The sequence below is a fragment of the Oncorhynchus keta genome, chromosome 26, assembly GCF_023373465.1.
Source record: "Oncorhynchus keta strain PuntledgeMale-10-30-2019 chromosome 26, Oket_V2, whole genome shotgun sequence".
NCBI lineage: Eukaryota > Metazoa > Chordata > Actinopteri > Salmoniformes > Salmonidae > Oncorhynchus > Oncorhynchus keta.
The window spans coordinates 3,674,291-3,691,128 of NC_068446.1; the positions used below are offsets into that span (position 1 = coordinate 3,674,291).

At 45.7% G+C, this 16,838-nt stretch overlaps 1 protein-coding gene and 1 long non-coding RNA gene across 5 annotated transcripts in view; both read right to left on the reverse strand.

The window, feature by feature from the left end:
* Nucleotides 1-1,028, reverse strand: part of LOC127911982 (uncharacterized) — a 1,923-nt gene extending 895 nt beyond the window's left edge. Inside the window, exon 1 of the long non-coding RNA XR_008079939.1 lies at nucleotides 832-1,028. This is a non-coding gene — a long non-coding RNA (uncharacterized LOC127911982). The remainder of the gene's footprint in view (nucleotides 1-831) is intronic.
* LOC118358844 (N(G),N(G)-dimethylarginine dimethylaminohydrolase 1-like) overlaps nucleotides 1-16,838 on the reverse strand; it is a 142,597-nt gene that overhangs the window by 8,053 nt on the left and 117,706 nt on the right. The window lies entirely within an intron of this gene.

The following is a 16,838-nucleotide window of genomic DNA, read 5'->3' on the forward strand; positions in this document are numbered from 1 at the left end:
GTTGGCCTGTTTTCCCCTCTACCCTGGGGTTGGCCTGTTTACATTCCCCTCTACCCTGGGGTTGGCCTGTTTACACATTCCCCTCTACCCTGGGGTTGGCCTGTTTACACATTCCCCTCTACCCTGGGGTTGGCCTGTTTACACATTCCCTCTACCCTGGGGTTGGCCTGTTTACCCCCTGGGGGGTTGGCCTGTTTATTCACATTGGCCTGTTTACCATTCTACCCTGGGGTTGGCCTGTTTACACATTCCCCTCTACCCTGGGGTTGGCCTGTTTACACATTCCCCTCTACCCTGGGGTTGGCCTGTTTACTCATTCCCCTCTACCCTGGGGTTGGCCTGTTTACACATTCCCCTCTACCCTGGGGTTGGCCTGTTTACACATTCCCCTCTACCCTGGGGTTGGCCTGTTTACTCATTCCCCTCTACCCTGGGGTTGGCCTGTTTACACATTCCCCTCTACCCTGGGGTTGGCCTGTTTACACATTCCCCTCTACCCTGGGGTTGGCCTGTTTACACATTCCCCCCTCTACCCTGGGGTTGGCCTGTTTACACATTCCCTCTACCCTGGGGTTGGCCTGTTTACACATTCCCCTCTACCCTGGGGTTGGCCTGTTTACACATTCCCCTCTACCCTGGGGTTGGCCTGTTTACACATTCCCTCTACCCTGGGGTTGGCTACCCTGGGGTTGGCCTGTTTACACATTCCCCTCTACCCTGGGGTTGGCCTGTTTACCATTCCCCTGGGGTTGGCCTGTTTACACATTCCCTCTACCCTGGGGTTGGCCTGTTTACACATTCCCCTCTACCCTGGGGTTGGCCTGTTTACACATTCCCCTCTACCCTGGGGTTGGCCTGTTTACACATTCCCCTCTACCCTGGGGTTGGCCTGTTTACACATTCCCCTCTACCCTGGGGTTGGCCTGTTTACACATTCCCCTCTACCCTGGGGTTGGCCTGTTTACACATTCCCCTCTACCCTGGGGTTGGCCTGTTTACTCATTCCCCTCTACCCTGGGGTTGGCCTGTTTACACATTCCCCTCCCCTCTACCCTGGGGTTGGCCTGTTTACACATTCCCCTCCCTGGGGTTGGCCTGTTTACCATTCCCCTGGGGTTGGCCTGTTTACACATTCCCCTCTACCCTGGGGTTGGCCTGTTTACTCATTCCCCTCTACCCTGGGGTTTGGCCTGTTTACACATTCCCTCTACCCTGGGGTTGGCCTGTTTACACATTCCCCTCTACCCTGGGGTTGGCCTGTTTTCCACATTCCCCTGTTTACTCATTCCCTGGGGTTGGCCTGTTTACACATTCCCCTCTACCCTGGGGTTGGCCTGTTTACACATTCCCCTTCCCTGGGGTTGGCCTGTTTACACATTCCCCTCTACCCTGGGGTTGGCCTGTTTACACATTCCCCTCTACCCTGGGGTTGGCCGGTGTGCGTGTGTGTGAGAAATGTGCACGTGTCTGGTATGTGTTTGTATCTCCCAGATCTGCTCTTCCAGAAGGGCGGTTGCCGGCTCCGCCCGGCCTGGCGGGGTGAGAAAACGACCATAAACACCTTGGCTTATGTATGGCGTGTTGCGTGACCGCAGCAGTCCTAAATGAAACACGGCCCATGTGCGTGACCGCGAGCGCTCTCTTCACACACAGGAGGATTAGCGGTCTGGTGTGAGAGACTGAGAAAGAGAGGTGAGAGACTGTATGACACTCACGCCACACAGATCAGTATTTCCCTCAGTTGTATAATAGTTATCATTTTCTCTCCTCTCAAATCCAAGTCGGACATTGACGAGGGATCATTTTTGGACTACAGGCAAGTCCTCAGTTTCTTTATCACATAATGACATCATTACATCACTCCATCGTGTGGATCAGAGGGCACAGAGCAGTAGCCAATGCATGAGGAGATGTGGCATAACGGCATCTCATGACAGACGGGCTAGAAAACACGTGAGATCTGGTTTGGGTGCCGATAGAACATAATGGCAGACCACAGCTAGAGGAGAGGAGACATACCGAAAGGCAGTCTATAGGAAATGCTACACTAACAGGACGAGGACTGTCTGATGAACTGTCCAATTACTTTCTAATCTCAACTGACTGATGTTAAACCAGTACTCCCCATTTCAGTCCTCCTGGGCACAATTTTCCCTTCACTGAACTCTTCCCCATACACTGTAGGAATTGTTACTACCTCAGTCAAGCTTACAAACCCCCTTCAGATGAATGTCTTGCTCTCTAACGTAAGACAAATGGGGCACAACAGAACTGGATCAGAACCAATGAACGATCTCTACAGTGAGCAGTGCCTCTCTCACAGTGACTGTGTACATTCCCCCGAAGTACTGTTTCATATGAAAAACTGCTGAATGTGTGACAGAATGTGCAGAGTCAGTCTTGCTCAACAAAATATTCACTGGGAGGTAACGGAATACCCCACGAGCAACAAACAGACACATAACAAAAACTACTGTCACTTTAATGAAGGGATATGGGATGCCATTCCTCTAAAGTCACCACCACACAGAGTATTCTTGCAGCACACTTACAATATGTGGAATTTTCACAGTTCACACAATTTTCCCTGACCCGTGTAGCCATTAAACTAAGTTGTTACAATGGCTCTTTAAAAAAAAAAACACTCACAAACCAGTTGCTATCCAATGGACCAGGGGAATGGTTATTAGACTGTAATGGCTACCTGTTGATGTCATTATTTGGGATTGGTCCTTGACACACATTTCTTCCCAGAGAACCGACTGTTATTGGCTTATGGTCCATGTTTATTCCTGTCCCTTTAGGCCAGCGTCTCTTCAAGAAGGTGAATGCAGGGGCACAAGTGGTGGCGTCTGTGTGAATGGGGGGTGGGGGTGGGGGTCAGCTGCTGGGTAAATATTGGACAGAACACACGCTGGGTTATCTTGATCCAGCCAGTTGGGTTGCGTGAATAACCCAACATGTTGTGTGGTTGGGATTACACAAACATGGGTTTTATTCACTTTCATGATGGGTTAACCCAGCAGCTGGGTATTTTTAATGTAATCCTTAGGTTATTTTCAGGAGGCTTGGCTTAATAGGGGTGTGGCTTTCAGATAGACATTTTTGGCCACCCGTAAGGGTAAATGTCATTCCTGTTCATCTGTTGTATTGTATCAAATGTTAAGATTGTACACTGCAATTTTGAATGTGCCTTAATTTGGAATATTTCATTATTATAAAATATTAATAATATTAACAATATTAATTGCATATTGTAATGAAGTGGTAAGTATCCCAACTTTGGGATTTGTATAGGGTCTTAAGAAACACACATTTCTGTAAGCCTCATAAAAGCTTTCAAACTATCAGTGTTCAGCCTTAACATGCGCTAACAATACAACATAACAGACTAACATAAATACATTTACTCTCACAGGTGGCCAAAAATAACTATTTGAAAGCCATGCCCCAAGTCTTCTGATCATGCCTCAATAACCCAGAATCAACAACTCAACAGTGCTCTTTTTAAAGAAAATAACCCAACTAATTGAAGCAATGCCTGGAACCCAGCATTTTGTAGTGTAAAGGGCTGGGTCTGGGTATAGGCCTGGGGTTGAGGCTGGGGTGTGGGATATAAGGCTGGTGTCTGGGTATAGGCCTGGGGTTGAGGTTGGGGTGTGGGATATAAGACTGGTGTCTGGGGTATAGGCCTGGGGTTGAGGCTGGGGTGTGGGATATAAGGCTGGTGTCTGGGTATAGGCCTGGGGTTGAGGCTGGGGTGTGGGATATACGGCTGGTGTCTGGGGTATAGGCCTGGGGTTGAGGCTGGGGTATGGGATACAAGACTGGTGTCTGGGTATAGGCCTGGGGTTGAGGCTGGGGTGTGGGATATAAGGCTGGTGTCTGGGTATAGGCCTGGGGTTGAGGCTGGGGTGTGGGATATAAGGCTGGTGTCTGGGTATAGGCCTGGGGTTGAGGCTGGGGTGTGGGATATAAGGCTGGTGTCTGGGTATAGGCCTGGGGTTGAGGCTGGGGTGTGGGATATAAGGCTGGTGTCTGGGTATAGGCCTGGGGTTGAGGCTGGGGTGTGGGTATAGGGCTGGTGACTGGGTATAGGCCTGGGGTTGAGGCTGGGGTGTGGGATATAAGGCTGGTGTCTGGGTATAGGCCTGGGGTTGAGGCTGGGGTGTGGGATATAAGGCTGGTGTCTGGGGTATAGGCCTGGGGTTGAGGCTGGGGTGTGGGATATAAGGCTGGTGTCTGGGTATAGGCCTGGGGTTGAGGCTGGGGTGTGGGTATAGGGCTGGGGCAGAAAGCTGGGCCTTGGGGTCAGTTACGGGCCAATCAGTGAGTCCTTTAAGCATAAGTCAACCTGGAACCCTGGAAAGGGAGAGTGTGCGTGAGAGAGCATTAGCACTTCAGTATAAGTAAGAGGGCGTATTTTGGGGAGATGACTTCACGGCTGAGGCTTGGCAGTGACAGCCACGATTGTTATGAGTACGATCAGATGATGGAATTCATCCGGTACACGTCCTCAACTTGGGAGGGCTAAACATAGTATGACTGCAGACTATGCAAGGCACACACACACACACATGCATGCAAGGACACACAGATGCACGCAGACAAACACTGGCTGCCACATTTGGTGTGCCGTCAACTATACTGTATCAGAACCATGACTCAGTATCAGACCAGGCATGGTAACATGGCAATACAGTCATAGCCTGCTTTAGTAACAAAGTCATAGTTTGGTCTGTGAATAACATGCCAACCTTATACCACTACTTCACTACCCAAAATTAGGTGTGCGTTCACAAAAGCTCACCAAGGAAATCCAGCCAGCAGGCATGTAATAATATCTAATGATGTTACCATTAGATTTGAGCTACATTCACAAAAACAACCCCTTTATGTGCATTACAGCTACATTCACAACAACAGCAACCCATTTACATTCATTACAATAGCATTCACAACAACCCCTTCTGTGTTCATTATAGCAGCATTTCCCAACCCCAGTCCTTAAGTACCCCCAACAGCACACATTTTTGTTGCAGCCCCAGACAAATTCACCTGATTCCACCAACGATGGCCTATTATACTGACAAGACAGTCAAGTGACCGCATCAACAATGGAAATACATGTCCTCAAAGGTGAAAGGCAGGCAGGAGGAGGTGAGATCAGGTGGGACCATTCTAGCAGATACGCGTGAACAGGCCATAGAGATAGAGGACTCATCTTTGTATCGGTGTCATTATAGTATCTGCGACAGCATGGGCAGCACCATTGAGGCAATCTCCATTTTAAAGTAGTCCATTTTTTTCCTCTTCATTGGCTGATTGCTCCCAACAGGAATCCCCACCCAGTTGACTACTTACATTTTTTAAAAACATTTTATTTAACTAGGCAAGTCCGTTAAGAACAAATTCACATTTTTACAATGACGGCCTTTCCCTGGCCAAATCCTCCTCTAACCTAACCCAGACGACGCTGGGCCAATTGTGCGCCGCCCTATGGGACTCCCGATTGCGGCCGGTTGTGATACAGCCCGGGATCAAACCTAGGTCTGTAGCGGGGGTGGGCAATTCCAGTCCTCGATAGGGCCTGATTGGTGTCACAGTTTTGCCCCAGCCCCCAGCTAACACACTTGACTCTAATAATCACCTAATCATGATCTTCAGTTTACAATGCAATTTGATTAATCAGCTGTGTTTGCTAGGGATGGAGAAAAAGGGTGACACCAATCAGGCCCCCGAGGACTGGAGTTTCCCACCCCTGGTCTGTAGTGACGCCTCTAGCACTGAGACGCAGTGCATTAGACCGCTGTGCCACCTGGTAGCCCAATGGTGTAAGATGGTGTAAGCACTCAATGGCAATGGCCACGCTAAAACTAGTTATATCCATGATGAGTTCTCTGTTTAGCTCTATGACAACAGGCACAACTCCGATATAAAGTCCTTTTTTCAAAGTTGGCGAAATGTCATGTGTGTCCACTTATGTCAGTGCATTCATCACAACCGAACCATAACAAAACGTCTATTCGATCCAATAAGCCTCACGCAGCAAATTCAACACTCATTGACCTCAAATTCCTGACGCCGTTGGATAATTTGTGGAAAATTTTGGACTGAGTAAAACCTCTCACTTCGCCTCTTCCTCTCTGATTCAACTCATTGAGGGCTTGATGATTAGTTGACAAGTTGGATCAGGTGTACCTTATGATCTCAGCCTTTCATTAAAGTCCTTTATAACTACAGCTAATTGCTTGTTGGAGGAAGGGGGAGGGGTAATCAGGAATTACAATGCTGTGAGAAATTCTGTCATTAACTCATGCTAATGGCCCTTCTCTACAATAGCTAATGGAATCTTAATGGGGCTCCAGTGTGTGTCAACTAAAAGTGTGCTGTATTAGTTAGCTATCACTATTACAGAAGTAGGATCTTAATTTGAGCCAGTTTTATACAGCAGGAAGATAATCCTGCAGCAACAGAAAATGTGAATTATAATTAATGTACATTTTTGTAGGGGTCAATATTTTTTATTCATTCATTTTTTGTTATTAGGGCAAATCAAATCGGAAATTACAAACTTGAGATGCCTTTTAAAAACTCAAACACACTACACGTTTTCATTTGCAGGAAAAGTTCTCAGCAACAAAAGAGTGATCAAATTAAGATCCTGCACCGTATGTAATAATTCATTACAAGTGTAAATAACTAATACTTGGATATGTTTGCCTCAGTATGTTGAATGAGCTAAGGATAACATTGGAGAAAAAACACAAGTCCTTACACATCTCATTGATAATGATAATTGTATACCACAGGAAGAGTCGCTGATGCAATTGTAACAGCTAATGGGGATCCACATGAACAAATAAGTACTTAGAGGGACATGGAATTTTGTCTGTCTGTCTGTGGTTGAAGTATGTAGAATCTCAACTTATTTAGTGTTTCCACACTGCATCCCTGGGCCAGTAGGGGGTGACGTCTCACTGAGAAGGCAGATGAGGAAGAACTCTACCACGGAGAAAGCCTGGTTGTCAACTTTCAGGTGTGTCTGTCCCAGGTGTGCAGGGCCAGAATACTGAACGGGCTCGCAGGGCACATGCCCCGGGGCCCCTGACCTCCAGATAACATATGATAGCAATGTGTAGAATTGCAGGAAATTTGCTTTAAAACTGCAAAATGTTCTCTCAGCCTTATGGCAAAGTGTGAACAAAAGCATGAAATGAGCTATAAAACAGCATTTTTCTTCTTCTTCCATGACAAAAAAGTGTATAATTGCAGCAAATTTCCTTTTAAACTGCACCATTTTCTCTTACTTAACCTCATGACAAAACGTGTAGAATAGCATTATAAAAACAGCACATTGTTCTCTCTGCACCATGGCAAAATGTGTTGAAATGCAGTAGGTTTGCAGAATTCCCCAATAAAGAACAAGAAAAAAGGTTGGTGCCCCGGGGCCCCGAGTGCTGTAGTCCGACCGAGCAGGTGTGTGTGTGCTCACTTGTCTCTGAGGTTTCAAAATGTATCACATTCTGTTTTCCTGTCTGTACTGTGTATTGACACAGAGTTGCGTGCCAGGCTGGTGACTCAACCCCCCTCCGTCCCTACAGTCTGTGACTCAACCCCCGTCCCTACAGTCTGTGATTTGGAGTGGTGTGTGCATGCCAGTCTCCTGCTTTGATGAGTCTGTGACTCAACCCCCCCCGTCCCTACAGTCTGTGATTTGGAGTGGTGTGTGCATGCCAGTCTCCTGCTTTGATGAGTCTGTGACTCAACCCCCCTTCCCCCGTCCCTACAGTCTGTGATATGGAGTGGTGGTGGTGTGTGCATGCCAGTCTCCTGCTTTGATGAGTCTGTGACTCAACCCCCCCCCGTCCCTACAGTCTGTGACTCAACCCCCCGTCCCTACAGTCTGTGATTTGGAGTGGTGTGTGCATGCCAGTCTCCTGCTTTGATGAGTCTGTGACTCAACCCGTCCCCCCCCATCCCTACAGTCTGTGATTTGGAGTGGTGTGTGCCCAGTCTCCTGCTTTGATGAGTCCCTACAGTCTGTGATTTGGAGTGGTGGGTGCATGCCAGTCTCCTGCTTTGATGCCGGGGAATTCCCTGTGTCTGTTCCTCAAAAAAAAAAGAGAACAGGCAGAGATTTATTGCAACAGTCTCCATGAAAGGTAGCAATATGTCACTGTCAGTGTGTTTGTGTTTGCTCCACATCTTTTAGGAAGAGGATCTGTATTCCCTACAGGGTGCGTGTAGTGTCCCTGCAGTGGTTATTCAAGGACTATCGTCAGATTAGCCCCATCGATTCAGAAGCCCTGTCTTTGGTAATGAGGTGGTGAGCGTTTTAATCATTTAAACAATAGTTGTATAATTGAGGTTCAGCTGTGTATAACATGGATTGTGCTATAGATTAACTACGAACACACATTCATCAGGCGTGTAGATGTTGGAGTCAGAGGCATCAAACCGCAGAGAGAGGGGGGGGACCTGTTGTCGTGTGAGGTGGGGGGGGGGGGGGGTTGAGTCAACACGTGTGATGACCTGTCTTGCGTGTTACGCAGCGCTGTGAATGCCTGACCGAGGGGCAAGTAGGGGCTGTACAGTTACAGTATATTAAGACAGAGACAGAAATGAAAAGAGAAAAAAAGAAATAGTGTCAATGTAAAATAAACACTCTTTAAACTTGATAGGTTTTCATGACTACCAATCACAATCAGAGTTAAAGTTGGGAATACCTGGGAAAAGGCAATGACAACCCTGCAAATCCCCAAAGATCCGAACATTCCTCCCATAGGTCCAACTCGGGTCTTTCCAAAGTAATGTAACAGCTAATGGGGATCCACATGAACAAATAAGTACTTAGACGGACATAGAATTCTGTCTGTCAGTCTGTCTGTGGTTGAAGTATGTAGAAGTGATTTTGCACAAACAGGTCTTGTTGCGCCGTGATCCAGACCAGATTCGTCATTTCCGGTCACAACTTGCAGACTTGTTTACGTGTTGCCGTGCGTTTTGTTGCCAACCTTACTTTGCTACCTGACAACTTTACGGTTTTTACTTTTTAATTACCGTTTATATTTTTAGTTTTCCCTCACTCAACTTTTTTCCCCCATTCAACTTTTTCACTCTGAACGCTTTATCTGGACATGGTTTGTCAGGACCTCCAACAGCCGAAGCTAAGCAGTAACATTAACATGATGCCTTCTAATTGCAGTCGCTGTACTCATAATATACAGGAGAAAGATCGCCTTATGGCGAGGATAGCTGTGCTGCAAGCCCAGCTTCAGACGCAATCGTTAGGCAAGGGTAATTTCAGTGTAGGAAAGAATAAAACAGCGTCTGTGCCACCAGTAACTACAGATAGTAAAGTTAGTACAAATCCCCTCGCACGGTCCCCGCAGCCGGACAACTTTCTCATGGTTTCTGGAGGGAAATGCTGTAGGAATCCACAACCGGTGTCGCTCATTCAGCCGACAGAAACTTTCAACCGGTAGCGAGACGGAGTCTGAGGCCGAGCCTTCTCTGGTCTCTACTCCTCCCATTACGGGGTCTGAGACGCCGAAGCTTCCCACCATTAGCTCTGACAAATTGAAAACCCTAGTTATTGGCGACTCCATTACCCGCAGTATTAGACTTAAAACGAATCATCCAGCGAGCATACACTGTTTACCAGGGGGCAGGGCTACCGACGTTAAGGCTAATCTGAAGATGGTGCTGGCTAAAGCTAAAACTGGCGAGTGTAGAGAGTATAGAGATATTGTTATCCACGTCAGTACCAACTATGTTAGGATGAAACAGTCAGAGGTCACCAAGGGCAACATAGCTTCAGCGTGTAAATCAGCTAGAAAGATGTGTCGGCATCGAGTAATTGTCTATGGCCCCCTCCCAGTTAGGGGGAGTGATGAGCTCTACAGCAGAGTCTCACAACTCAATCGCTGGTTGAAAACTGTTTTCTGCCCCTCCCAAAAGATAGAATTTGTAGATAATTGGCCCTCTTTCTGGGACACACCCACAAACAGGACCAAGCCTGGCCTGCTGAGGAGTGACGGACTCCATCCTAGCTGGAGGGGTGCTCTCATCTTATCTACCAACATAGACAGGGCTCTAACTCCTCTAGCTCCACAATGAAATAGGGTGCAGGCCAGGCAACAGGCTGTTAGCCAGCCTGCCAGCTTAGTGGCGTCTGCCACTAGCACAGTCATTGTAGTCAGCTCAGCTATCCCCATTGAGACTGTGTCTGTGCCTCGACCTAGGTTGGGCAAAACTAAACATGGCGGTGTTCGCCTTAGCAATCACACTAGAATTAAGACCTCCTCCATTCCGGCCATTATTGAAAGAGATCGTGATACCTCACATCTCAGAATAGGGCTACTTAATGTTAGATCCTTTACTTCAAAGGCAGTTATAGTCAATTAACTAATCACTGATCATAATCTTGATGTGATTGGCCTGACTGAAACATGGCATAAGCATTATGAATTTACTGTGTTAAATGAGGCCTTACCTCCTGGTTACACTAGTGACCATATCCCCCATGCATCACGCAAAGCCGGAGGTGTTGCTAACATTTACGATAGCAAATTTCAATTTACAAAAAAAAATCTATACATGTTTTCATCTTTTGAGCTTCTAGTCATGAAATCTATGCAGCCTACTCAATCACTTTTTATAGCTACTGTTTACAGGCCTCCTGGGCCATATACAGCGTTCCTCACTGAGTTCCCTGAATTCCTATCAGACGTTGTAGTCATAACAGATCATATTCAAATTTTGGTGATTTTAATATTCACATGGAAAAGTCCACAGACCCACTCCAAAAGGCCTTCGGAACCATAATTTTGTCCAACATGTCTCTGGACCTACACACTGTCACAGTCATACTCTGGACCTAGTTTTGTCCCATGGAATAAATGTTGTGGATCTTAATGTTTTTCCTCATAATCCTGGACTATCAGACCACCATTTTATTACATTTGCAATCGCAACAAATAATCTGGTCAGACCCCAACCAAGGAGCATCAAAAGTTGTGCTATAAATTCTCAGACAACCCAAAGATTCCTTGATGCCCTTCCAGACTCCCTCTGCCTACCCACGGACGTCAGAGGACAAAAATCAGTTCACCACCTAACTGAGGAACTCAATTTAACCTTGCGCAATACCCTAGATGCAGTTGCACCCCTAAAAACTAAAAAACATTTGTCATAAGAAACTAGCTCCCTGGTAAACAGAAAATACCTGAGCTCTGACGCAAGCTTCCAGAAAATTGGAATGGAAATGGCACCACACCAAACTGGAAGTCTTCCGACTAGCTTAGAAAGACAGTACCGTGCAGTATCATCCTATTTTTCCAACTTAATTGAGGAAAATAAGAACAATCCAAAATGTATTTTTGACACTGTCGCAAAGCTAACTAAAAAGCAGCATTCCCCAAGAGAGGATGGCTTTCACTTCAGCAGTAATAAATTCATGAACTTCTTTGAGGAAAAGATCATGATCATTAGAAAGCAAATTATGGACTCTTCTTTAAATCTGCCTATTCCTCCAAAGCTCAGTTGTCCTGAGTCTGCACAATTCTGCCAGGACCTAGGATCAAGAGAGACACAAAAGTGTTTTAGTACTATATCTCTTGACACAATGATGAAAATAATCATGGCCTCTAAACCTTCAATCTGCATACTGGATCCTATTTCAACTAAACTACTGAAAGAGCTGCTTCCTGTGCTTGGCCCTCCTATGTTGAACATAATAAACGGCTCTCTATCCACCGGATGTGTACCAAACTCACTAAAAGTGGCAGTAATAAAGCCTCTCTTGAAAAAGCCAAACCTTGACCCAGAAAATATGAAAAACTATCGGCCTATATCGAATCTTCCATTCCTCACCGCCTTCCTGAAGACAAACAATGTATACGAAATGCTTCAGTCTGGTTTTAGACCCCATCATAGCACTGAGACTGCACTTGTGAGGATGGTAAATTTCCTTTTAATGGCGTCAGACCGAGGCTCTGCATCTATCCTCGTGCTCCTAGACCTTAGTGCTGCTTTTGATACCATCGATCGCCACATTCTTTTGGAGAGATTGGAAACCCAAATTGGTCTACACGGACAAGTTCTTATCTGTCGGAAAGATATCAGTTTGTCTCTGTGAATGGTTTGTCCTCTTACAAATCAACTGTAAATATCGGTGTTCCTCAAGGTTCCGTTTTAGGACCACTATTGTTTTCACTATATATTTTACCTCTTGGGGATGTCATTCGAAAACATAATGTTAACTTTCACTGCTATGCGGATGACACACAGCTGTACATTTCAATGAAACATGGTGAAGCCCCAAAATTGCCCTCGCTAGAAGCCTGTGTTTCAGACATAAGGACGTGGATGGCTGCAAACTTTCTATTTTTAAACTTGGACAAAACAGAGATGCTTGTTCTAGGTCCCAAGAAACAAAGAGATCTTCTATTGAATCTGACAATTAATATTGATGGTTGTACAGTCATCTCAATTAAAACTGTGAAGGACCTCAGCGTTACTCTGGACCCTGATCTCTCTTTTTCCATCAACGTAACATTGCAAAAATCAGAAACTTTCTGTCCAAAAATGATGCAGAAAAATGAATCCATGCTTTTGTTATTTCTAGGTTAGACTACTGCAATGCTCTACTTTCCCGCTACCCAGATAAAGCACTAAATAAACTTCAGTTGCTAGAATCCTGACTAGAACCAAAACATTTGATCATATTACTCCACTGCTAGCCTCCAAGTCACGTGGCCGTGGCTTGCTTATATAAAGCAGGCAGACAGGCATCGAGGCATTCGGTTACTGTTCGATTGAACGTTAGAATGGGCAATACGAGTGACCTACGCGACTTTGAGCGTGCTATGACCGTCGGTTCCAGTATCTCAGAAACAGACGGCCTTCTGGGCTTTTCATACACAACAGTTTCTTTGGTTTACTGAGAGTGGTGCGGCAAACAAAATACATCCAGTCAGCGGCAGTCCTGTGGGCGAAAACAGCTCGTTAATGAGACGTCGAAAGAGAATGGCAAGCTAACAATGCAAATAACGACGCAGTACAACAGCGGTGTGCAGAAAGGCTTGGAACGTATAGCTCATCAGTCCTTGTCACGGATGGGCTATTGCAGCAGGCGACCCCAACGGGTTCCACTCCTATCAGCTAAAAACAAGAAGCGGCTCCCGATCACCAACACTGGACAATTTATATGCGCCACGCTCAAGGTGCTAAATTACATCATAACCGCCATCGATAAGAGACATAGTTGTGCAGCCGTATTCATCGACCTGGCCAAGGCTTTCGACTCTGTCAATCACCACATTCTTATTGGCATGTGGTGATTGCCTCGCCTGGTTTACCAACTACTTCTCTGATAGAGTCCAGTGTGTCAAATTGGAGAGCCTGTTGTCTGGACCTCTGGCTGTCTCTATGGGGGTGCCACAGGGTTCAATCCTCGGGCCAACTCTCTTCTCTGTGTACATCAATGATGTTGCTCTTGCTGCTGGTGATTCTCTGGTACACCTCTACGCAGACGACACCATTCTGTATACTTCTGGCCCTTCTTTGTAAACTAACCTCCAGACGAGCTTCAATGCCATTACAACTCTCCTTCTGTGGCCTCCAACTGCTCTTAAACGCAGGGAAAACTAAATGCATGCTCTTCAACCGATCGCAGCCCACACCTTCTCGCCTGTCCAGCATCACTACTCTGGACGGCTCTGACTTAGAATATGTGAACAACTACAAATACCTAGGTGTCTGGTTAGACTGTAAACTCTCCTTCCAGACTCACATTAAGCATCTCCAATCCAAAATTAAATCTAGAATTGGCTTCCTTCGCAACAAAGCATCCTTCACTCATGCTGCCAAACATACCCTCATAAAACTGACCATGCTACCGATCCTCGACTTCAGTGATGTCATCTATAAAATAGCCTCCAACACTCTACTCAACAAACTGGATGTAGTCTATCACAGTGCCATCCGTTTTGTCACCAAAACCCCATACACTACCCACCATTGCAAACTGTACGTTCTCGTTGGTTGGCCCTCGATTCATACGCGTCGCCAAACCCACTGGCTACAGGTTATCTCCTAGTCTCTGCTAGGTAAAGTCCTGCCTTATCTCAGCTCACTGGTCACCATAGCAGCACCCACTCGTAGCACGTGCTCCAGCAGGTATATTTCACTGGTCACCCCCAAAGCCAATTCCTCCTTTGGTCGTTTTCCCTTCCAGTTTTCTGCTGCCAATGACTGGAACGAACTGCAAACATCTCTGAAGCTGGAGACTCATATCTCCCTCACTAGCTTTAAGCACCAGCTGTCAGAGCAGCTCAAAGATCACTGCACCTGTACATAGCCCATCTATCTACCTACCTCATCCCCATACAGTATTTATTTATTTATCTTTATCTTGCCTTTGCACCCCAGTTTCTCTACTTGCACATTCATCTTCTGCACATCTACCATTCCAGTTTTTAATTGCTATATTGTAATTACTTCGCCACCACGACCTATTTATTGCCTTAACTCCCTTATCTTACCTTATTTGCACTCACTGTTTATAGACTTTTTGTTTTCTTTTGTTCTACTGTATTATTGACTACGTTTTGTTTACTCCATGTGTAACTCTGTGTTGTTGTTTACTCCATGTGTAACTCTGTGTTGTTGTTTACTCCATGTGTAACTCTGTGTTGTTGTTTACTCCATGTGTAACTCTGTGTTGTTGTATGTGTCGAATTGCTATGCTTTATCTTGGCCAGGTTGCAGTTGCAAATTTAATTTTTTAAATTTTAATTTGACCTTTATTTAACCAGGCAAGTCAGTTAAGAACATATTCTTATTTTCAATGACGGCCTGGGAACAGTAGGTTAACTGCCTGTTCAGGGGCAGAACAAACCCAGCTCGGGGGTTTGAACTCGCAACCTTCCGGTTACTAGTCCAACGCTCTAACCACTAGGTTAAATAAAGGTGAAATAAAAACACATAAATATGTACATATTTTTATTCCATCCCTTACATTGTGTTTGTATAAGGTAGTCGTTGTGAATTTGTTTGATTACTTGTTAGATATTACTGCACTGTCGGAACCAGAAACACAAGCATCTGCTAACCATGTGTATGTGACATCTAAAATTGGATTTGAGTGGAGGAAACCTCGCAGCTTCTTGTCGTGTCATGCTGATGGCAGAGTCAGGATTTGGGGTAAGTGTAGTGTAAACACGCCTGGCAGGCAACTCTGTGTCATTACACGGTACACGGTACAGACACGAAACAGAATGTGACACGTTTTGAAATCCAGGAGAGAAGGGAGAACATACACCTTCGTGGCGAGAAGCATTTGGGGCCCAGGGGCATTTTAAAAAAAGGAGTCAGCTGACTTACTGTATTTCAACACATTTTTGCCATGGTACAAAGAGAATAATTTTCTGTATTATAATGCTATTCTACACATTTTGTCATGAAGAAGAGTAAATGATGCCGTTTTAAAAGCAAATATCCTGCAACTCTATACTTTTTGCCATTTAAGAAAAGAAAAGAAAATGCTATTTTTATAGCTCATATCATGCTTTTGCTCACGATGAATTCAGACTACTCTGGAGGCAAAGGGGGTTCCAACCCAGTACTAGATGGGTGTACCTAATAAATTGTCCTGTAAGTGTAATGCCTAATAATCTTAACTAAAGTGTTTAGCATCAAGTTAATTAAGTCCTTGTGCATATTGAGGAGTCCCCAGAAGAATTCTTATCTTATGCTTCAATGATGCCAGATGGCCCTGTTTATCAAAGCAGGACACTGGCATGCACACACCACTCCAAATCACAGACTGTAGTGAAGTGTACACACACGCCTGACACGCAACTCTGTGTCAATACACAGAACGAGGTAGAGACACGAAACAGAATGTGACACGTCAGACAATGGAGCACACACACCTGCTTGGCGAGACGACCGCATTTGAGGCCCCGGGGCATTAAAAAAAATCTATAAATTCAACCAACTTACTGCATTGCAACACATTTTGCCATGGTGCAGAGAGAAAAATGTGCTGTTTTTATAATATGTGTTCGATGGGGTTGAGGTCATTGCTCTTTGCATGCCAGTCGAGTTCTTCCACACCGATCTCAACAAACCATTTCTGTATGGACCTTGCTTTGTGCACTGGGGCATTGTCATGCTGAGAAAGGAAAAGGCCTTCCCCAAACTGTTGCCGCAAAGTTGGAAGCACAGAATCATCTAGAATCTCATTGTATGCTGTAGCGCTAAGATTTCCCTTCACCGGAACTAAAGGGCCCAAACCATGAAAAACAGCCCCAGACCATTATTCCTCCTCCACCAAACTATAATAGTTGGCACTATGAATTCAGGCAGGTAGCGTTCTCCTGGCATCCGCCGAAAACAGATTTGTCTGTCGGACTGCCAGATGGAGAAGAGTGATTCATCACTCCAGAGAATGCGTTGCCACTGCTCCTGAGTCCAATGGCGGTGAGATTTACACCACTACAGTCAACCCTTGGCATTGCGCATGGTGATCTTAGGCTTGTGTGCGGCTACTCGGCCATGGAAACCCATTTCATGAAGCTCCCGACGAACAGTTCTTGTGGACTTTGCTTCCAGAGGCAGTTTGGAACTCGGTAGTGAGTGTTGCAACCGAGGACACACAGAACGGTGGTCCCGTTCTGTGAGCTTGTGTGGCCAATCACTTTGCGGCTGAGCTGTTGTTGCTCCTGGATGTTTTCACTTCACAATAAAAGCACTAAAAGTTGACCGGGGCAGCTCTAGCAGGGCAGAAATTTGACAAACTGACTTGTTGGAAAGGTGGCATCCTATAA